The sequence below is a fragment of the Mirounga angustirostris genome, unplaced genomic scaffold (assembly GCF_029215605.1).
Source record: "Mirounga angustirostris isolate CCGP_5_RB_7025 unplaced genomic scaffold, mMirAng1.0.hap1 SCAF_5, whole genome shotgun sequence".
Lineage (NCBI taxonomy): Eukaryota > Metazoa > Chordata > Mammalia > Carnivora > Phocidae > Mirounga > Mirounga angustirostris.
This window is the reverse complement of record NW_026991713.1, coordinates 160,322,158-160,344,964: the sequence shown is the minus strand read 5'-3', so window position 1 is coordinate 160,344,964 and position 22,807 is coordinate 160,322,158. Positions and strand designations below refer to the sequence as shown.

The 22,807-nt window shown below is 41.4% G+C and overlaps 1 long non-coding RNA gene across 1 annotated transcript in view; it reads right to left on the bottom strand.

Annotated features, from left to right (window-relative positions):
- LOC129045827 (uncharacterized) overlaps positions 1-22,807 on the bottom strand; it is a 198,913-nt gene that overhangs the window by 36,232 nt on the left and 139,874 nt on the right. Inside the window, exon 4 of the long non-coding RNA XR_010411932.1 lies at positions 14,500-14,672. This is a non-coding gene — a long non-coding RNA (uncharacterized LOC129045827). The remainder of the gene's footprint in view (positions 1-14,499; positions 14,673-22,807) is intronic.

Here is a 22,807-nt window from a genome sequence, read left to right as displayed (position 1 = left end):
CCAAACCTGATCCTTCTTGAAAAGATTGTGAGAAAAAAAGGACGTCTTAAAGATATTTCAGTCCTTATCTGTCCGATGACTTCCTTTGTTACTCTGGACTGTCTTAGTATTTGCATAGTTCTCCCCAGTTGTGTTAGGGACTATAAGAATGCAAGACTGAGGGTCTCGTGTGCAGACAATAAATTTTCAAGCTGTCCTTTTCAGCTTTGCAAACGAAAAGAGAGAAGCCTGGGAAGGAGGGAATGAGCAGCCGGAGTAAGCTGTCAGTTTCATGAAGGTCATTGAGTGTGCGCTGGCTGCCAAGTTCTCGGGATTGTTCCCAAACTCCCACAGTGCTACCACACTTTGGCTACAACCTCTACACCACAGACTAGGATCTCTGGCTCATTCTGTGGCACGGAGCCAGATTCCTCTGGGGTCTCAGATGCTCCCTGGGTGTTCACTGGGCACCTCAAGAAGTCACATTTTTGCTTTCAGCATCCTCATCCATGTCTTCTGATCAGAGTTAAAAACTGGCAATAGGTTATTACACTTCGAGTCTATTATTCCGTCTATGTAAGGTCACCTGATGCATCTTTAAAATCCTCAAAACGACTGTGCTGGCAAGACCATGGAGAGCATCCAATGCAGCCTCCCACTGTGTCTAATGCATTGCCACAAAAAATAACAATAAAATTTATAATGTTACCACCAGGACCCCTCTCCCTGGAGTCACTGAAGTATCCTATATATTTTGCACAAGAAAAGTACCAAATTGTCTTAATAAGCATATCTATTGTAGAATAATAATAAAAAAACATTTATTGAGCACTTACTATGTGCCAGTCACTATTATAGGAATTTCCTATGTATTAACTCATTTAACTCTCTAAACTATTTTTTGGAGAAGAAAGGAAACTGAGCCATGAAGTGTCAGAAGTAAAAAAGCATGAGGCTTCTGAACTTCTCCTCCCCTGAATTAATCAACTTCAGCCACACCCCAGATTTGATGGCTCGTGACGTGTTCAAAATGCTCTTTTTATACTTCATATCCTGAACGTTCTCTACAGAGATTCCATGTATGGGTTTTTTATTCATTCATTCTTCTCAGTACCCAGAAGACCTTTCGACCTCAAGAGAATATCTTTATTCAGCTCTGGAAAGTTTTCTTATGCTATTTATTAAATTTTTTCCATCTTTCCATTCTACCTGTGGTCCTTTTTTTTTTTTTAAGATTTTATTTATTTGACAGAGAGAGACACAGTGGGAGAGGGAACACAAGCAAGGGGAGTGGGAGAGGGAGAAGTAGGCTTCCTGCCCAGCAGGGAGCCTGATGCGGGGTTTGACCCCAGGACCCTGGGATCATGACCTGAGCCAAAGGCAGACGCTTAACAACTGAGCCATCCAGGCATCCCCTCTACCTGTGGTCCTTTTGAAGCGCATGTTAAATCTATTCAGTACAGCCCAACTCACCCCAAATCTTAACTTAGGTCTTAACTTTAGTCCTTGACCCTGAGCACATCACAATCTCCTTTAGGAACTTTTAGAGATGCAGATGTTTGGAATCACAAAGATTCTGATTCAAGAGTTTGGAGGCAAGCCCAGGCATCCATACTTTTAAAAATCTATAGCTAATTGCATATCTTAGAAACTGAGAACCTCTGTCTTCACAGTGATAAACAATATGATTTTTCTGTTTCATTTGCATGTTTCCACCTGTGACAATCATGAACAACTAATGAAGAATTTGGGGACTCTGGACCCTGATCAAATATCACCAACAAAAATTAAAGAGAGAGGGGCCCCTGGGTGGCTCAGTAGGTTATGCATCTGACACTTGGTTTCGGCTCAGGTCATGATCTCAGGGTCCTGAGACTGAGCCTCCCACTGGGCTCTGTGCTCAGCAGGGAGTCTGCTGGAGAGTCTCCCTCTCCCTCCCCCTCTGCCCTCCCTGTGCTTGCACTCTTTCTCTCTCAATAAATAAAATCTATAAAAAACATTTTTGAAAAATGAAAGAGATATGGTATCACACATATAAGAGCTGAAGAGAGCTCAGAGTATACTTCCGAGGTCTTTTCCATTTTATTGACTGTAGGACTGGAGTTTTTCTTAAATTGCATCTACTTGGCCACAGTCTACTCCCCCATATGTTGTGAGCTGTTTCCTCTAGTTCGTTTCTCTGAAAATTGATCATATCTGCTTCCTATATATCAAGAATGCTCTGATTTCCTTGTCTATGCATGGCTCGCTTTCTTCTTTCCCATGCCATTGGGGTTTATTCTTTTTCATAGCCCTTCTGTCTCTTCGAGAAGTCTCGAGGGGAGTCAGGGGGCATGCAGATGTGTCTACTCTGCCCATCCTTAGGAGCAGTTCCTCCCTCCACAGACTCCAGATCTGACTTTGTGAGGAACTGTTTTATCTACCAACGAAAAGGACTTTATTGATCCAATTCAAGGATGAGGAGAAATACATCTTTCCTCGCTATGGAAAGGCTTGAGGCCAGGGGAAATGACCTGTTCCTGAAGTCAGATTCACCAGCTAGGCTTGGGAAGTTCTTTTCCCTTCCCCTCACTCCCCATCTTTCTTCCTCCACATCCATATGACTGCCCTCATTCCCTGACATATGGCATATACTCACACTGCTTGTCCTAAAAGAAGGTTCCAGCTGGATTGGGGCTGGAAAGACCCCTGAATCATGCTGCTTATATTCCAGCAGAGAGCCAATTTCAAGATTCACCCTGGCTTACAAGCTGGATACTAAAAACTCTCTTAGCATGACATTTTGATGCTGAGTGAAAGATGCCTGTTTTCAGCAGAACAAGGCAAATGTTGAGAGAAAAGCCAGAAAGGACATAAAGCCATAGCTTCCAGGTCCCAGAACCAATATATATGAGAGAGAAAAAAACTACAGTCTATGAAGAGATACTTAAATCCTTCAGGGGTCAGGTTTATTCTATAAATCAAGAGAAATAACACAGATCACTAAAGGATCACAAAGAGCCCATGTGAGTTTTTTAGTTTTAATTCCCACATCTGATTCCCTTTGCACCCAGAGAAGCTGTTTAGTACTGACCTGACCAACCTGGAACTTACAGAGCCATTGAAAAAGTGAGGATGACCTCTTATCAGCGCTTTATTACATGGAACCAGAAAGAAGTACCAACTTCAGACCTAGAACACAAGGTCTCAACCTTGGCTACACATTAGAATCATACCAATGCCCAGGCTTCCCCCAGATCAGTTACATTAAAATCTGTGTGGATGAAATCTGGTCGTTAATACTTTGAAAGGTCCTTGGATGATTTCAGTGTGCAGCCGAAGTTGAGTGGGCAATGGTAAGGTGAATTTTGGGAAGAGCTTAACAGTTAAAGGTCTGAGAAAGGGGAGAGCAACACAGGGTTAGATGTGCAGATGGGGGTCATCTGTTCTGTTTAAGGGGACAGGATGAAGTGAACATTAGTGTTCTCTGAGCCTCTACTAAGAACCCCATATTGTTGTCCTCATCTTACCTCACTGAAGAGACACCAAGAGGTCCATTTGTAATTCATTCATTCCTTCTTCAAGCCACCATTTACTGATACCTACAATGTGCTTAGCACTGTGATGGACAGTGGAACCACAGTGATTAATGAGACCTAATCTTGTCTTCCAGAAGTCAATAATGTGGCAGGGAAACATATATAAACAACTAATTATGCCCACCAGGTAAGTCTTCTATGGAAAAAATTTAAAATAGCCATTGGAGCAGTGGGAGGGAATGATACAATTAAACCTGACTTATGGTTGAAGAGAACCAGAAACCCCTCCAAAGGAAAGGAGATAATTGAGCCCATACTTTAATAGGAATAGAAGTTTTCTAAACAGCCATGGAAGGTGGAACTTTCTAGGCAAGGAGACCAGAAAAAAACAAGGAGTCACACATATGAAGAGTTGATTTTGCAACTGTGTCAGAATGGCTATGACATAGGGTTTGAGGCAAAGGGTAGCAAGAGATAAGATTTAAGAAGTAAGATAGAACTCAATTTTGAAAACTATTGCATTGAGGAGTTTGTGAGCAATGACAAATCAATTGTTGAAAAGTTTTTAAAAGGAGGGTGACATGAACAGATTGATGCATGTTTAGAAATCTCTTTTTATTATAGGGTGGAGTTTGAGTGGGGAGATGGATACATGAAAAATCAGACATACCAATTAGCTTTCAGGGTTCTTTTTGTTTTTGTTTTTGTAATAGTCCAGCTGTAAAATCTGTGCTAAATCAGTGACCATGTGAAAAGAATCAAGAGGGACTAACACAAAGGAGATTTCAGGGAAGTTATAACTTGGGTGTGAAATTAGCTATAATGAAGGAACAAATGAAGAAAATTGGATCTTTAGGTATCTAGCCTGAATGAATGGGTGACATGATTGACCAAAATGTGGAATAAAGGAGAAGGAACAAGGTAGGAGACAAGAGGATGGGTTCAGTTTTGACATGAAATTGCCCATTCGAAGTCCAACCATTGAAAGAAGAGCCTCAGCTGTTCTCTATAAATTATATAGAAAAATAGATCCCTGAGTTGCTCCAGGATGGACACACCAGAGAGCTCCTTGGGAAAGGATCCAGTTACTCTTCATGACAACAATTTAAAATTATAAATGATGGTTTTCATGTACTCAAGGCCTCTGAATATCAATTTAGGATCAGTCATGAGGGTTTGTCAAAACCAAGGATTATAACCTCAAAGGGTTTGGGGGGCAAGGCAAGTAGTGCAGATCAGATGAGGACTAGAGTAAATTAGAAATGTTAAGTCCTATCAAAAAGAGAAAGTCCTGGGGCGCCTGGGTGGCTCAGTCGGTTAAGCGTCTGCCTTTGGCTCAGGTCATGATCCCAAGGGTCCTGGGACTGAGTCCTGTGTAGGGCTCTCTGCTCAGCAGGAAGTCTGCTTCTCCCTCTGCCTCTACCCCTCCCCTCTGCTTGTGCTCTCTCTCTCTCAAATAAATAAATAAAATCTTAAAAAAAAAGAAAGGGAGAAAGTCCTTATTTTGCTCCCAATGGTTGTTCTTTGCTTTAATAGAAGATCTGTGTCGTCAGATCCTGGAATGTTGTAAAAGAAATTGTATTCTTATGGAAATGAATTTTTATGTAATCTCTCCCATTTTTACATGTTGTCAAGTAATTTATTTTTTTTATTTTTTATTTTTTAAAGATTTTATTTATTTATTTGACAGAGAGATAGAGAGCACAAGTAGGCAGAGTGGCAGGCAGAGGGAGAGGGAGAAGCAGGCTCTCTGCTGAGCAGGGAGCCAGACGTGGGGCTCGATCCCAGGACCCCAGGATCATGACCTGAGCCGAAGGCAGCCGCTTAACTGACTGAGCCACCCAGGCGCCCCTCAAGTAATTTATTTTTAAAAACACTGAGCTAGCCAATGAAATTCATCCATGACCCCTGGGCTTTAAACCTTCTTGAAACTCTAAGTTTATATATTTGGCTTATGTTATCACTTTGGGATAACTTTGTGAGAAGGAGTTCCAAAAGTTTCTTATAAAAGTAGCTCTTCTCATCGGCCTCAAATCTAATTCTTTCAAATCTCTCAGGGTCCTCCTTTAACCTGGGACAGGAATTTAGGAACAAGGTCTTATTCAACCAATCTATGTCATTTGTCATTTTATTGTCTTCAGAAGGGCCCCTTCCGCCTTCTTGTTTCTGAACAAATTTTACAGATTATTCATATGCATAGGACAGTAAGTCTATAGACACAGAAAAGTTTATATATAGAATTGGTATTATATTGGGCCATCTACAATGAGTATAATCTCCTCGCAGAAGAAACCAGAGCCAGGTAGACAAAGCGCATTGCTCAAGGATCATAGGATGAGTTTCTGCCAGAGTAAATATGACAACTGGCTTTACTGAATCTCACTCCTCTGTCTCCCAAATGGCTGGGCTGAAAGCTCATTGTATGTTTCATTCCTCTTTTCCTGGCTGTATCGGTTAGCTGTTGCCACATAAGAAACAACTACAAAATGTCAGTGGCATACCACACACAATAGGCAGTTGTTTCTCATGCATGTGCCTACAGGTCAGCTAGGCCTCGGCTGTCTTCAGCTGCCCTCTCCTGGGCTTGGTTCCAGATTTCAGATCTGACTCAAGTCATCTAGAGTCACTCTGCTCCCATTCTGGGGCCCCGGGTACCCGGGAGGAAGAACAATGGCTCCCAAGGAGCAAGCAAAAACACACGATGCTCTTAAAGCCCAGGCTCAGAATTCATGTGCTGTCATTTCCAACTACATTCCTCAGGCCAAAGCAAGCATTTGGCAAAGCCCCACATCTCTGCGGCATCAAATACATAACCCTGAAGAGATCACGGTTTCCAATAATTAAGGGAGTATCTTGTACCCAGCACTGCATCAAGCACTTTATAAATGTCATTAAATGCAATCTTCACGAGAACCCTATGTAGTATGTAAAATCACCTCCATTTTACAGGTAAAGAAATTGAGTCACAGAGAGATTAAACAAGTTGATGGATGCCACACACACATACTACTAATTGGCAGAATAAACTTTTAAAACAGATCATTTGTACACCTCACCACCGTATAACTCTGAATCTTTTCTGTCTTCCATGCTCTGGAAGTTGTTGCCTATTTTCAGAAGTTCAATATATTTTTGAGTCTTAGGATTACGTTGGTCATATCGATAGTTGGTCCACATCTGTGTGTTAGAAAGCAATGGTAATGGTCAAATCCTGGAAGGTCAAACCCCCATGGTTACAAGAACAAAAGGAATAGAGGAGAAAAGCAAACAAGACTGTAGGAGAAAGACAGGCTCCTTCCATGGCAGCAATCCTATTCCATATGCTCCTAGACTGAAATTATGGCAAAGAATGTAAATGTAACTCTGTGCCAAAATAATAGTATGCAACTATTGGGTGACATGTTAGCTGTTTTACCTTACAGCTTACCTTTGAGTTAGAACCATAAATAAGAGTGAACACTTTCCCCACCTTGAAACACAGCCCCAGAGACCATATAAATAACTAGAGCTGATTTAACTTGGGAGTTCAGATGGAGCGGACAAAGGGCCATGACATTAAGTCAAATGTCACTCTCTCTCCTTTGTACTAACACAGATTCCTAACCAGAAAGGGCAAGACCTGGCTGGCCATAAAAGGATATGTGATGAATTAGGTCCTGAGTCAGAGATCATTGATCCCTGTGATGTTCTTCTGATAATGAGGGATCCTAACCTTTCAATCAGCTGTTATTGTGCCCTAAATCTTAATGCTGTGTTTCTAATTTGGTCCACACTGAAAATTGTTGTTCTGATCATATTCAGGTTTACCAGACTATCTCCTGAGACAGAGAAAATGCCTTAACCTGACAAAGACTTTTTCTTGAAACTAGAGTTCTGGACTTGAGTCTGCTCCATCCTCTCTACTAAGCAGGGCCCTTCAGGGACCTGCTGAGCGCCATGATTTTTGCTGTCCACCAGCCAAGACTGAACAATCACTGTGCTTTAATAAAGGATCTGCATGGCCAATCAAAAGAAATTATATTTTTATGTAAATGCATTTTTAGTTAAACTCTCCCAGCTGGTACTTTAATGATGAGGGAAATTTAGGAGTACCTTCAAACCCTCAATTAGCCACCATCAGAGGTCAGTAGAGAAAGGGTCTCAAGCTACCTAAGACCAGACTTGTCAATATCAGCATCACTTTTTTTGGTATCTGACACTGAGCACTGCCCCCTCCATGGCTAGTATAGAGCTCAGTAAAGAACCACGGTCTAGTCCAGGAGTCAGCAAATGACCTGGTGACCAAATTTGGCTCATTGCCTGTTTTTATAAATAAAGTTTTATTGAAACACATCCATATTCACTTGTTTATGTGTTGTCTACAGCTGCTTCTGTACTATAGCAGCAGAGTCAAGGAGTTGCAACAGAGACCATATGGTCTGCAAAGCCTAAAATATTTACAATCTGGCCCTTTGCAGAAAAAGTTTGCCAATCCTGGTCTAGTCCTTTGGATATCTAAAAAAAGAGGTGCCCAGGTCCTTGAGCTGAGAATTATCTTCAGCACAGCTCACTGTCTCTCAATTTTTAGGGAAATATTCTATCTTATAATTGGGGTAGAGGTATTGTGAATTAATGTGTTTAAAGCTCAGATATTATATCAGTTTTAAGATATACCCACCGATGTATCTTTATATTATATATATGTTTATATTTTTTGACAATCTTTCCATCAAGAGGGAGAGTCTGTCCCCTCCTGTTGAATCTGGGCAGACTTGTAACTCACGTGTATCCAATAGAATGTGATAGAAGTAATGTGCTATGACTTATGAAGCCACAACTGAGAAAAAGATGGTGTAGTTTCCTTTTTAAAAATTTAAAAACATTTTTTAATTTAAAATCAATTAATTAACATATAATGTATTACTGGTTTCAGAGGTACAGGTCTGTGATTCATCAGTCTTATATAATACCCAGTGCTTATTACATCACATGTCCTCCTTAATGTCCATCACCCAGTTACCCCATACCTCCCCCCCTCCCATCTCCAGCAAACCTCAGTTTGTTTCCTATGATTAAGAGTCTCTTATGGTTTGTCTCCCTCTCTGTTTCATCTTGTTTTATTTTTTCCTCTCTTCTCCTATGATCCTCTGTTTTGCTTCTTAAATCCCACATATTGGTGAAATCATATGATAACTGTCTTTCTCTGATTGAGTTATTTTGCTTAGCATAAAACCCTCTAGTTCCATCCACGTTGTTGCAAATGGCAAGATTTCATTTTTTGATGACTGAGTAAAATTCCATTATATATATGTATGTACCACATCTTTATCCATTCGTCTGTTGATGGACATCTAGGCTCTCTCTATAATTTGGCTATTGTGGACACTGCTGCTATGAACATTGGGGTATAAGTGCCCCTTTGGATCACTATGTTTGTATCTTTGGGGTAAATACCCAGTGGTGCAATTGCTGGGTCGTAGGGTAGCTCTATTTTCAACTTTTTGAGGAACCTCCATACAGTTTTCCAGAGTGTCTGCACCAGCTTGCATTCCCACCAACAGTGTAGGAAGGTTCCCCTTTCTCCGTATCCTCGCCAACATCTGTCGTGTCCTCACTTGTTAATTTTAGCCATTCTGACTGGTGTGAGGTGGTATCTCATTGTGGTTTTGATCTGTATTTCCCTGATGCCGAGAGATGTGGGGCATTTTTTCATGAGTCTACTGGCCGTTTGTATGTCTTCTTTGTAGAAATGTCTGTTCACGTCTTCTGCCCATTTCTTGACTGATTATTTGTTCTTTGGGTGTTAAGTTTGATAAGTTCTTTATAAGACGGTGTAATTTTCATCCTATTTGCTGAACACTTATATTGGAGTCTTGAGCCACCATTTAAGAAGTTGGACTGACTTGAGACCACCATACTGTGAGGAAGCTGAAGCCACTTGGGGAGGCGAAAAAAAGTGAAACTTCATGCACTGCTGGTGGGAACATAAATTGGTGCAGCCACTGTGGAAAACAAGGGGGAGGTTCCCCCAAAAATTAAAAATAGAAGTACCATCTGATCCTGCAATTCCACTTCTGAGGATCTACCTGAAGGAAATGAAATCACCATCTCAAAGAGATATTTGCAATCTACGTTCACTGCAGCATTATCTGCAATTAGCGAAGATATGAAAACAATCCAAGTGTCCATCAATAGATGACTGGATAAAGAAAACTTGGTGTACACACACACACACACACACACACACAAACTGGAATTATTATTTAGTCACAACAAAGAAGGAAATCCTGTCATTTGCAACAACATGGATGAACCCTGAGGATATTAGGCTAAGTGAAATAAATCAGAGAAAGACAAATACTGTATGGTCTCTTATATGTGGAATCTAAAAAAAAACAAACTCATAAAATCAGAGAGCAGACTGGTGGCTGCCAGGGACAGGATGCAGGGGTGGGAAATGGGTGAAGATAGTCAAAGTGTATAAACTTCCAGTTTTAAGATGAATAATTCTGTACAGCATGGTCATGACAGGTAACAATACTGTATTGTATCTTTGAAAGTTACTAAGAAAGTAAATCTTAAATGTTCTCACCACACACATACACACACAATTTGTAACTATGTAAGGTGATGAATGTGTTAACTAACTTTATTACAGTAATCATTTTGCAACATACACATATATCAAATCATTACATGGTTCACCTTAAACTTACACGATGTTATATGTCAATTATATCTAAATAAAGCTGGAAAAAAAGAAGAATGGCTCAAAGCATAGAACCAGAAGCCCAGAGGGTAAAGACAAGAACCATGAGAATAACTCTCAAGGTGTAAGACTGAATGCTAATCAAGGAACAGACATTTGCCTGGCTAGATGTCAGAAGAGCTACGGACCAGTGGCTGATATGTATCTCTTTCCCACACACATCTTTTTGAACGGGAGTGGCTATTGTAGTTATTCTATCCTTAAATCACCTGTGTATTAGGTGTGTGGAGAAGCAGATGACTTGTCTAAGTCTTTAGAGTCAAAGGAAGCATATTCAAGGAGCCATACCAAAGAGCCTCACCCACACCTGGACAGGATTTAGAGAACAAAATCTTAAAATCTGATGCCAACTCAAGCCAAACTCTTATCTGACAGGTAGCATCAGCTTCCAGTCATGTGGGGGAGGACAACTTTGGAAAAAAACAAAGCATTATGAAAAAGAACACGAATACTTGAAAAGGGGTCAAGAAAAATTATGGGGAAGTATACAGTCATGAAAATTAGATCTCAATGATGAGTTAGAATGGAGATGAGGAAGTATGCCAGACACCTCTGTAACTCAGCAAACATAAAAGCAAGTTTTTCTTGCCCATGGTGACACCACCTGAGGTTGAAATAGTATCAGACAATTTTCCTTGCTGCCTGAAGACCAACCAAAAGCTGACCTCACCTCACTTGCATCACATACTGAGATTGATCAATAAATTAAGTGGCCCAGATGCCACGTTTGTGTTCACTTTTTTAAATGACGGGAACAAAGAAATTGTTAGTGTCTCTACCTCGTGAGCTAGAGAACAGTATTTGGCCCTCCAGCTGGACAGTCTTGTCCTAGTCTGCCATGCTCAGCCCTGCTCTGATCTCGGATTCAGTAGCACAGCAACAGAAGACAATGGAAGATAGAAACTGCCAGCTTGCCAAGTCTATCCCAAACTGGGGTCTATCCGAAAGGCTTGTACGGATTCCTTTTATAACAAGAATACTCTTACTCCCAAGTAGTGTCTCCTGTTGTTTACTACCAGTGGCAGGAAGATAAATCTGTTAGTTTTACTTCAGCAAACCCACAAGAGAAAGACCAAGCCTTTGTGACCTTGGAGGAGAGGACAAAAGGGCAGAAGCTAAGATCCAGACCTAATTAGCTGCCAGGTCACAGCCAGAGTTCCTCTTGTTGTGTTTAGACCATGCTACTTTCTGTCATCATTTCAGGATCAGCGGTGATTAAAGGCTAAGAATTAAAGCATCTTCAGCTCCACGCCCCTGTTGGGTTCCATTTTGCCAACCCCTTCCCTCGCTGCCTTCTGTAAAGCTGCTGGGACAAAGTGGGACCATCCTAGCAGGAATCGGATAATAATAGCAAAGAGGAAGTAGGATGAGGACACTTGAGGCCACTCTAAGTAATGAGACAATACTGGAGAAACCATTAGTTGCAGCAGAATCTTTGTCAATCCCATTGCCTGCCACAAGCCCGCTTCCCCAGGAGAACTGCAAGGATGAGCATCTGGCTTGCTGCTGTGAGCACAAGCAGAGCCCTGAAAATCCAGGGGGATCGGGAATTGTTAATGTTAATGATGATCACTATGAACTATGCGTGTCTGTTAAGGAGTGACAGTTCTCCGAAACCTAAACACCTTGTCATTTGCACACCTGAGACATGGGCCATTGTGAGCCGCACATGCAGTCTTACTGAATATCAAATTCTACATTTCAGGCACCAGCCTCTCAGGGGAACCCAACCAACACAGAAAACATCAATGCAAACACACGCACGGTTTGATTCAGTGGAAAAGCTTTCTGCAGGTACCGCAGAGTCAAGTAGTGCAGCCTCCCTGGCAGGTCAGGGAATACAGAAACAGAGGCAGGGCACAGAGAAACTTTTAGCCAAGATGTTAAATGACCCAGGGAATTAATGGGGGGAAAGAAAATGAAGATGAGACAAGAAGAATCTCAAGAAGGAAGAGAACAGCTAAGGGAGGCGCACACAGAGAGGATGAGAAGAAAGGTAGTTTGACTGGGGAGGGTATGTGCTCTGGTAAGCGCTGTGAATTGTGCAAGACTGTTGACTCTCAGCTCTGTACCTCTGAAACAAATAATGCAATATATGTTAAGGAAAAAAAAAAGAAGAAGAAGAAGATAGCAGGAGGGGAAGAATGAAGGGGGGAAATCGGAGGGGTAGATGAACCATGAGAGACGATGGACTCTGAAAAACAAACAGGGTTCTAGAGGGGAGGGGGGTGGGAGGATGGGTTAGCCTGGTGGTGAGTATTGAGGAGGGCACATTCTGCATGGAGCACTGGGTGTTATGCACAAACAATGAATCATGGAACACTTCATCTAAAACTAATGATGTAATGTATGGGGATTAACATAAGAATAAAAAAAAAAAAGAAAGGTAGTTTGTACTAGAGAAATAATGGGAAGAAGAAAACCTCTATCTTCCAAAACCACTGTCTTTTTATCAGGTAGCATCCTGATTATTTGTTTACATCTCTGATCTTGCCTCAAATTCAAGACAGGAAAATTGCCTAGATCGCCATATAGCTCTCACAGTGTTAGCAAGATTCTTGGAGTAGATGTTTAATAAAGATGAATATAAAGAAGGGACAGAGGGAAGAGGGAAACTAGTCTAAAGAGCTGAAGGCTGAATGCTCAATGTTCTTCTTCAGTATTTAAATTTGTTCTCTGTCTCTCTCCGTCTCCACCTCATCCCTCACCCAAATCAAGAGCCTGGAGATCATCCATAATTTCTCCCTCTTCCTCGACCCAATTCTCCGTCTCCACTACTGACTCTGCCTCCCAATATTACCTGTGTCCAATACTTCTTTCCCACCCTTGGCATCTCTGGCCTAAATGATTGTACAATGGCTTCATAAGTCCATTTCCCTCCTGGGCTGCTAGTGTGATCATGGCCAAAACAGGAAATAAATTACATCCTTTATTTTTTAAGTGATATTTTGATAAATTATTGAAATGATTATTATTTTCAATAATTAAAATAAAGAGAAATTTTTTTGGCTTAGAAATACCTTTATTTTATGAAGCTGCAGATCATTGCCGAAAGGTTTTTTTTATTAAACCACTTATTAAAAAGATGTTGACAATTCTTAGGGGGAAAAAGCTGTAAATGTTTCTCATTAAGTCAGAGTTACACACAGGTTATATTTATAATATATATTTGTATATTTATAATTTAGAGAGAAAATGTAGGGAACAGCAAAGCAAGAGTTGCTTCACTTAGATCTGATACTTATTTCCCACAAATAGTTATTTCTTGGCAGAAGGGGTTAAACAGAACCATCCTTGCTTGAAATTCTATGATGGCTCCTTATCACCTACAGGGCAAACCAAGGCCAGGTATGTCCTGGTTAGTGGACACCATCAGGGCTCGTCCCGTATCCCCTTGAATCCTTTCCAGTATTTCTGGGTTCCTATCTCCCCCACTCCCCCCAGCTTCTGTATGCTTTGCATCTAAGGGCCCACACCTTAGACTCTCTCTAGAGGACCTCTCTGCACGAATGGAGCCTTTTTGCCCACAAGTACAGAGAATCAAAAGTCAAGGCAGCCTATTGACTCATTGAAATAAGAGTAGGGGGCGCCTGGGTGGCTCAGTTGGTTAAGTGACTGCCTTCGGCTCAAGTCATGGTCCCGGAGTCCTGGGATGGAGTCCCACATCGGGTTCCTGGCTCAGCGGGGAGCCTGCTTCTCCCTCTGACCCTCTCCCCTCTCATGCTGTTTCTCTCTCTCTCTCTTTCTCAAATAAATAAATAAATAAAATCTTTAAAAAAAAAAAAAGAAATAAGAGTAGGAAAACCCAGCTCCCTTGCCTCAAGTAAGGACCAGCTGTGAAGTGTAACATACAATCCAGAGTTGCTCTGCTGATCAAGTTGAGGTTAGGACTTTGCCTAAAATCACATTCTTTTCAGGTGCACCTGGGTGGCTCAGTCAGTTAAGTGTCTGGCTCTTGGTTTTGGCTCAGGTCATGATCTCAGAGTCATGAAATCTAGCCTTGTGCTGGGCTCTGTGCTCAGCGGAGAGTCTGCTTGAGATTCTCTCTCCCTCTGCCCACCCCACTTGTGTGCCCTCTCTCAAATAAATAAATAAATCTTTAAGAAAAATCTTTTTTAAAAAATCACACCCTTCCTGGGTATATTATTTATCTATTGGTGCATAGCCAATTCCCTCAAAACTTAATGGCTTAAGACAACAAACACTTATTATCTCACACAGTATCTGAGGATAAGGAATCTGGGAGCAACTTACCTGGCTGTAGGCAGGTTGTCAGCTGGGGATGCAGCCATCTGATGCGGATGGCGAATCTGCTTCCAAGATCACTCACATGGCTGTTGGTAGGAAGCTTCAGGTCCTTGCCAGATGGGCCTCTCTCTAGGGCTGCTCACATGACATGGCAGCTCTCTTCTCCCAAGGCAAATGATCTAAGAGAAGGAGAGAGCCAGCCAGTGAGCAAGAGAGCCCCAAAACAGAACCAAATCTCAGAAGGGACATGCCATCACTTCTGCTACATGGTATTTGTCACATGGATCAGTCGGTATGATGTGGGATAGGATAGCAAAAACAGATACCAGCCAGTGGAGATCACTGGGGGGCCCTCTTGGACCCTAGCAACTACAGTTGGCTTCCTGGCTTCTCCACCCTGCTTCTCCCATTCTCTAATCAGATCTTTCTAGGAGCACTTCTCTGCCCCCAACAAGTGTTACTGAGATATAATATATTGATATACAGCACAGTTTAAGTTGAATAGTGTGACTGGACTTACATATATCATGAAATGATTAGCTCAGTAAGTTTAGTTAACATCCATCATCTCATATGGATACAAAAAAGAGAAAAAGAAAAAAAATTTTTTTTTTGCAATGAGAACTCTTAGGATTTATATTCCTTGACCATGTCTGTTTGCCTAGAGCAGTGTTAGCTACAGTCATCATGTTGTACGTTGTTACATGCTCAGGACTTACTTATCTTATAACTGGAAGTTTGGACATTTGACCACCATTCCTCCAGTTCCCTCACTCCCACCCACCTGCCTCTGGTAACCACAACTCTGATCTCTTTCTGTGAGTCTGGCTTTTGGTTTTGTTTTTAGAAAGTGAACTCATATAGCATTTGTCTCTATCTGACTTATTTTAATTAGCTTAATGCTCTCAAGGTCCATCTATATTGTCACAAATGGAGGATTTCCTCCTTTTCATGGCTGAATAATGTTCCACTGTGTTTATACACCACATCTTATTTATCCATTCCTCTGTTATTTCCATGTCTTGGCTATTGTAACTAATGCTGCAATGAACATAGGGGTGCAGATATCTCTTCAAGATCCCGTTTTCAACTCCTTTGTATATAGAATCAACAATGGAATGGCTGGTTCATATGGTAGGTCTATTGTTAATTTGGGGGGGAAACTCCATGCTGTTTCCCATTATGGCTGTACCAGTTTACATTCCAACCAATAGCGCAGAAGGGTTCCCTTTACTCTACATCCACACCAGCATTTGCTATCTCTTGACTTTTTGATGATGGCCATGCTAACATGCATGTGGTGATAACTCATTATGGTTTTGATTTGCATTTTTTCTAATAATTAGTGATGTTGAGCATCTTTTCAAGTACTTGTTGGCCATTCGTATATTTTCTTTGGACAAATGTCTATTCAGGTCTTTCACTTATTTTAAAATTGGATTATTTGTGTTTGTTTTGTTATTGAGTTGTGTGTAAGTTTTTTAAATATATTTTGGATATTAACCTCTTTTATTGGATACATGGTTTGCAAATATTTTTTTCCATTGGGAGCCCTTCTCCTTCTTCTCCTTCTTCTGCTTCTTCTTCTGCTTTTGCTTCTATATGGAGCACTTCTTAATGAATCATTTGCATCCAAAACCGGGTTTCATGGATTGCTTCTGTGGAACTCAACACAAGTCTGCGAAGTCCTCCATGATGTGGCCTTTTCCAGCTTCTAACTTCATCTCTTGCCAACACATGCTTCTCCCTTGACGCAGCAACAACATTGAAAGGATGCTTGAAATCTACCTGTACCTGGCACGTGATCTCTCTGCCTTTATTCAGAGTCTGCATCATCTTTTTATCTCTATCACTTGCTACCATTAGATATTTGTTGAATGAATGAATGAATGAGTGCATACATCCTAAAGTACTCTCTGCCCTTAATTGGCTACCAGACAGAGGAAAGCCATGAGGCTTTGTTCCATCACCATGGGCAAGTGTGAGGACTCCAACATGTCTTCCAAATTCTGGGAAAGGAAAATAAAGAACTACATTCATTCATTTATTCAGTCATCAAATATTTATTGGAAGCTTACTGTGCACTTGACACTTCCTAAAGCACTGGACATACTGCACTGGAACAAAGAGATTCAAAGTCTACCTCCAGGGTTTACACTCTAGTGGAAGAAACAGTAACAGCCAGAAAGTATGGAGTGTCACCATGTCCCAGGCACTGTGCTAGATAGATATAGATACACATATGGATATAGATATAAACAGATGTATCACTTCATTTAATTCTCACATAACCCTATGAGGTAGGTCTCATTATTTTCATTTTGTAAATAAGGAGAATAATACACAGACCATAAATAGTGGACCTGGAATTTGAACCCAGGTAGTAATGCTAAAGAAAAAATCATTCATGACACTTGTTAAAAACTGTAAGGTAGGGGCGCCTGGGTGGCTCAGTCGTTAAGCGTCTGCCTTCGGCTCAGGTCATGATCCTGGGGTCCTGGGATCGAGCCCCGCGTCGGGCTCTCCGCTCCACGGGAAGCCTGCTTCTCCCTCTCCCACTCCCCCTGCTTGTGTTCCCTCTCTCGCTGTGTCTCTCTCTGTCAAATAAATAAATAAAATCTTTAAAAAAAAAAAAACTGTAAGGTGGACTCTTTTCAGGGGGAACCACTACGATGGGGGTTTTGTGGTAGAGAAGAGAGATTGGGCTCAACCTCAGATACAAGAGCAAGTAGAGATTGGCTGCCAAGGATCAGGGTAGGGGTCAGTGGATGAGAAATTATAAAAAGGAAGTGTCAGGGGTAAGAAAAATTCTGCTAAACCAACTACACAGGATTTTTGCTGAAGGCAGGCCAAGGTGATAAGATATAAAGGGTAGGGGAATAAGGAATTTGATCAGATGTCAAGGGTTGTCAGATACCAAGGCGGGGTGGGGGAGGTGAGGAATCTGATCAGATATCAAAGGTAAGCCATTCTCACTCAACTGACCCAGCAGAATTCTTGCTAAAACTGGACTAAATGGGTCAAGGACAGAGCCCAAGGGCAAGACCTCATCAGAAAGAGGACTCAGAAGAGCCAGGCTAGAGTTAGGTCCAGGAGAGTCTTTCAGTAGCATATTCTAGAACCCGTATTCTTGTCTACTCTAGTCAGAGAGTGGGAACTGCCTTGACGGGAAGTGCTAACAGTTCTTCGCTTATCTGGGTTTTCTTATCCCCACACTAGGCTCTATTTTAAAACTCTGGAAAAGGAAAACAGTGAAACTCTGCTAATACCTTGCTTACCTAAAAAAATACTGCCACTTTGAGCTGGAATGGATGTGAGAGGTAAGGCAGTGGAGAGTGGACAATTGAAGGGAGAGCTGGGAGTTGGGTCTGAGCTGTGGTCCTGTCTATGTCATCTGCTTGATAAGGGCTGAGCAATATGGTTCCAAGATCTTTCCTCCATTCCCTCCACATGACCTTAATGGTCTAGCCTTAAGATTTCACCACCTTTGTGGCATGTAACCGTGCATCATATTTATCAGACTGCATACCTCATTTCCCCTGCTCGGTAGTTCTGTGTGCAGTGAGTGCTCTTGTACACACCATTATACATCCTATACACCATGCCATCTTGGGCATGTCTTACGGTAGAGCATGGGCCTCTGTATCCAAGGAGCTTCTTTGAAATGCTCCTTCAAGGTCACAGAGGCTGCGAATGAGTCAAGATTGAGAAGCAGGCCTGTCCCATTCCAAAGCTGGTGCTTTCAACTCATACCCAGTGACTCAGAAAAGAGCAGTTGGCTTGGGGCGCCTGGGTGGCTCAGTTGGTTGGGCAGCTGCCTTCGGCTCAGGTCATGATCCTGGAGTCCCGGGATCGAGTCCCGCATCGGGCTCCCTGCTCGGCAAGGGGTCTGCTTCTCCCTCTGACCCTCCCCCCCTCATGCTCTCTCTCATTCTCTCTCTCAATAAATAAAATCTTAAAAAAAAAAAAAATTTAAAAAAAAGAGCAGTTGGCTTGAATAGGATTGCTGCTGGGTCAGCATATCATTCCCAAAAGCCTACCTCAAATGTTTCTCTCAGCCACACACAAAAATTCACTCACAAGTTCAACGTGTAAATTTCAAAATGCCCCAGAGGGCACATCTCACATTGAAATCTGTCCTCTTGTGAGCAAGGTAGGTCCTGGTTTGGATTCTCAGCTCAAAAACACTGTGGGGATGTATTTCAGAGATTATTTTTTTAAAAAAAGATTTCATCAATATTGATATTTTTATTTCTTGAGAGGCATGGGAATTCATTGTCTTATTCCTTGCATGCCTTTACATCTTAATTGTTAAATAATAATTTCTTTTTAAAGAAAAGGGAGGCATTTTTCCCCAAGGATACCAGCTGCATTGAAGATTGACATAGTTTCAACTTCCCAGGGATACCTGGACTCCCATGATATTGTAAGCGTTGGGGTCCCAGTAGGAAACACATAATGTGTACAGAAGGGGTCACTGAGGAGTTTACAAATGGGATCACTTAGAAAGTAGTGGGTAGAAATAAGAGAAATTTACAGAGATGGTGCAGTACCTCAAGACCATTAGCAAGAATTAGCAAGAAACCATTAGCCCACCCCCATATTTGAAGGGGCAAGGGAAGCAGGTGTTTAAGGAGATTTGGAGAGCTGTGGACAGGGAATCCACAAGAGAAGCCCTACCACTGCCCATTTGCAGCCTGGTTGAGTGGGGAGGGATGGAAGTCTCACTCATTCACCTTCTCATCTCCCACTGGTGCTTCCCATTGGCCTCATACAACCAGAAACCACAGGTGAGGGAGGCTGGATGATGCAGGCCCTAGGGCACAGAGCAGGGTGGAGAAGAGCCGACAGAGAATCTGGAGAGGCAATGTGAATATCCAGCTCAGGAGCTAGCCCCACCTGCCTGGATCCCAGCTCTTGAGAAGTCAGATGTCAGAAAAGGGGCAGCAGAGGCTCACATGAAAAGTATGGCATATCTACTTTTCCAGGAGTGAACACACATCCATTTGGCTAAAATAGGAAATCTCAGTAACAAATGGTCGCGTGGATATATTAGCTCTGCTTTCCTTAAAGGGGAAAAGTCAATCAATGCATAGAAGAGAAAGAACAGAATCAAATGCTGTAATGAGGAAGCATAGCGTGACTGTAACAGTCATGCATTTAACATCCGAAAATTCAAATACGTTGCAGGGGTGGCCGGGGGGGGAAAGAAAACATGTTTAAATAATGCAGGAAATGCTACCCATCACACACTCCATAGGCTTATGTATAAAAGTGAGCATGAGACAGATGACATTAATCCACCGTTTTCCCCATCAATCTCATAGTGCAAGCATTTGCCACACTAAATGTGATTCTAGTGTGTGTAGATGCAGGTGCTTGTGTACCCTTTATAGCATTTTTTTTTTTAAGATTTTATTTATTTATTTGAGACAGAGAGAATGAGAGAGAGAGAGCACATGAGAGGGGGGAGGGTCAGAGGGAGAAGCAGACTCCCTGCCGAGCATGGAGCCCGATGCGGGACTCGATCCCAGGACTCCAGGATCATGACCTGAGCCGAAGGCAGTCGCTTAACCAACTGAGCCACCCAGGCGCCCCCACTTTATGGCATGTTTTAGATTACTATATATGTCAATGTTTCGGTACATGTGCAGGTTTGTATGCAGAAAGTCATGTGTACTATTCTTTAAAAGCAATTTGAGAAATGTACAAGGGTTTTAATGCTTTAGAGCTGTGATCAACACATTTCTAAATTAGAAAAAAAACCTGAAAAATATTTTTGAGAATGAACTATTTTTATGTATTGTTTTCTGTTCACTGCCTTTAAAGTCTCGCTCCTGCATAAGCTATGACTCTACTATAATCCCTTAACCACCAGGTAGGCATTAGGAAAGGAGCCTGGGGAGAGGCCATTGTGGAAATAGGTCAAGAGTGAAAGGAGATTTCTTAGGAGAAAAATGAATTAAAGTCCTCAAAAAAATCTAGTAACTTACTAACTTTTGTTTCTGTATATAAACAGTTTTAAAAGCTTAGTAATTCCCTTAGAAGGTCAGAAATAAGTAGTCCTTAATCATACAAAAAAATAAAAATCTATGCAATTATCTTCCATTCTGTCAGAAGAACCAAGGATAGGACTTCAATACTGGATGGGTTCGAGCCCATCTCCAACACCTGGGGTTCACAGGCAAGCTCTGATCTCAAAGTCAGCATGGTTTAAGTTGGGTGGAGTAACAAATATCCCCCAAATTTCAAGGACTTAAACAAATCCGAGCTTATTTCCCCTTTTTTGCCAGCTTTTTTGAGGGATAAGTGACAAAAATTGTATATATTTAGAGTATACAATATGATGATCCGTATACATTAAACATGTTAACACCTGTATCACTTCACATAGTTACTTTGTTTTTTGTGAGAACACTTAAGATCTACTCTTTAACAGATTTCAAGTGTACAATGCAGTATTATTAACTATAGTCACCATGCTGTGCATTAGATCCCCAAAACTTATTTGTCTTATAACTGAAAGTTTGTACCCTTTGACCCACATCTCCCCATTTCTCCCACCCCCACCCCCCAGCCTCTGGCATCCACCCTTCTACTCTCTGGTTCTCTTGAATTCTACTTTTTTACATGCCACACATAAGTGACATCATATGGTATTTGTCTTTCTGTGTCTGGCTTATTCCACTGAGCATAATGTCTTCTAGGTTCATCCATGTTGTCTTTTTGTGACTTTTGTGACTGAATAATATTCTACTGTATATATGTATATCACATTTTCTTTATCCATTCATCCATTGATGGACACTTGGGGCTTATTTCTTACTCACTTGGCTGGGGGCACCGCTGTCTGTCATACTTGTCCTCTCCCTAGAGCCCAGCCTGATGGAGCCCCCACAATATTAAACATTGTGGGTCATGGTGGTGGAAAGGAGGGTCCCACAATAGCAATCAAATGCCTGTACTAAGGGTGACACATGACTCTACAACTCACAACTGTCTGGACAGAATTGGTCACATGGGTCCACCCAATGGGGCCAAGGACAGCAATCATCACTCATCCAGAAGATGAAGAGCCAGATATATTTAGTATTTAGCATCATTAGCCATCAAATATAATGCCCTTTCCCTTATCCTGAAAGCACACTGAGACCTGGGAAACTGAACAGAATGGGAAATTGGGATCCTCAGGCTAGTTGGTCAACAAAACCAGAGAGAAGATTTAAGCAGTTGGGTCACCAACCACTGCCCATGGCATTAGGACAGTATCTTTCAGAAGATAGGAAACATGGCCAAGGATGTCACTTGCCAGTGCTTCAGTGTTCTAGAGGGATAGCTAACAAACATTTTTGATCATGATCCCCTGTGGGAAGAAAATTTTGGAGAATGCACTGTTAATGTATATAAATGCATCTACAAACTTCATACATGTACTACGGTGCTAATATGTATTTTGTACATTACTAAACATAGAAAAATGGACATACAAAGGATGAGAAAAATAAATACATACTTTAATAATGTTTCTCAACCAATATATCATCTCATACCCTCCTTGGGGTTTCTGCATCCCACCTTGGAAACCCACTCCCTTAGAGGATCCAGCGGCTTAAGTCACATTCTTCGGAACAAAAGACCAACAAGAAAGGAATCCGTTTACATAAAATTATCTGTAATGCCAGATATGACCCCCAAATAATAACTGCTAATATCTTGGTACACTTCCTTTTTCTCCGCACAGCTATCCATATGTGGAAGTAATTTTTAAAAAGATATTGTAATGGACAAACTGCTTTGTAATCTCCTTTTCACACCAAACACATTGTGAACAACATATTGCATATTCCTCTACATCATTTTGTACCTTTTGTTTTCCTTATTTGTGCGGTAATATATGTTCATTGTGAAATCCTATTAAATGTGTATAAGCAAAAAAAGAAAAGAAATACCCATTTTCTATTACCCAGACAGAACCACTTTTAACACTTTGCTGTTAATTTTTTTTTTTTTGCCAGTCTCTTTTCAATGCATTCATGGTCCTCCATTAATGGGATCATGCTATGCACACTCTTCTGTAACCTGTTTTGTCATTTCGTGTGTATTGTGTATCCCTTTCTAGGTAGTGAAATACCCTTCTACGACACCGTTTGAAGGAGTCTATATGGCAATGTTTCCAAAACTGATGTTCTCTGAACATTAATCTGGAAGATTCCCATAGGTACATTAAGAGAAAAATAAGTTCTGCTGTAAAATAAGTTTGGGAAATACTGCCTATTTGAATTGTCATAATGCACAGTAGCTATTAAAGTCTCTG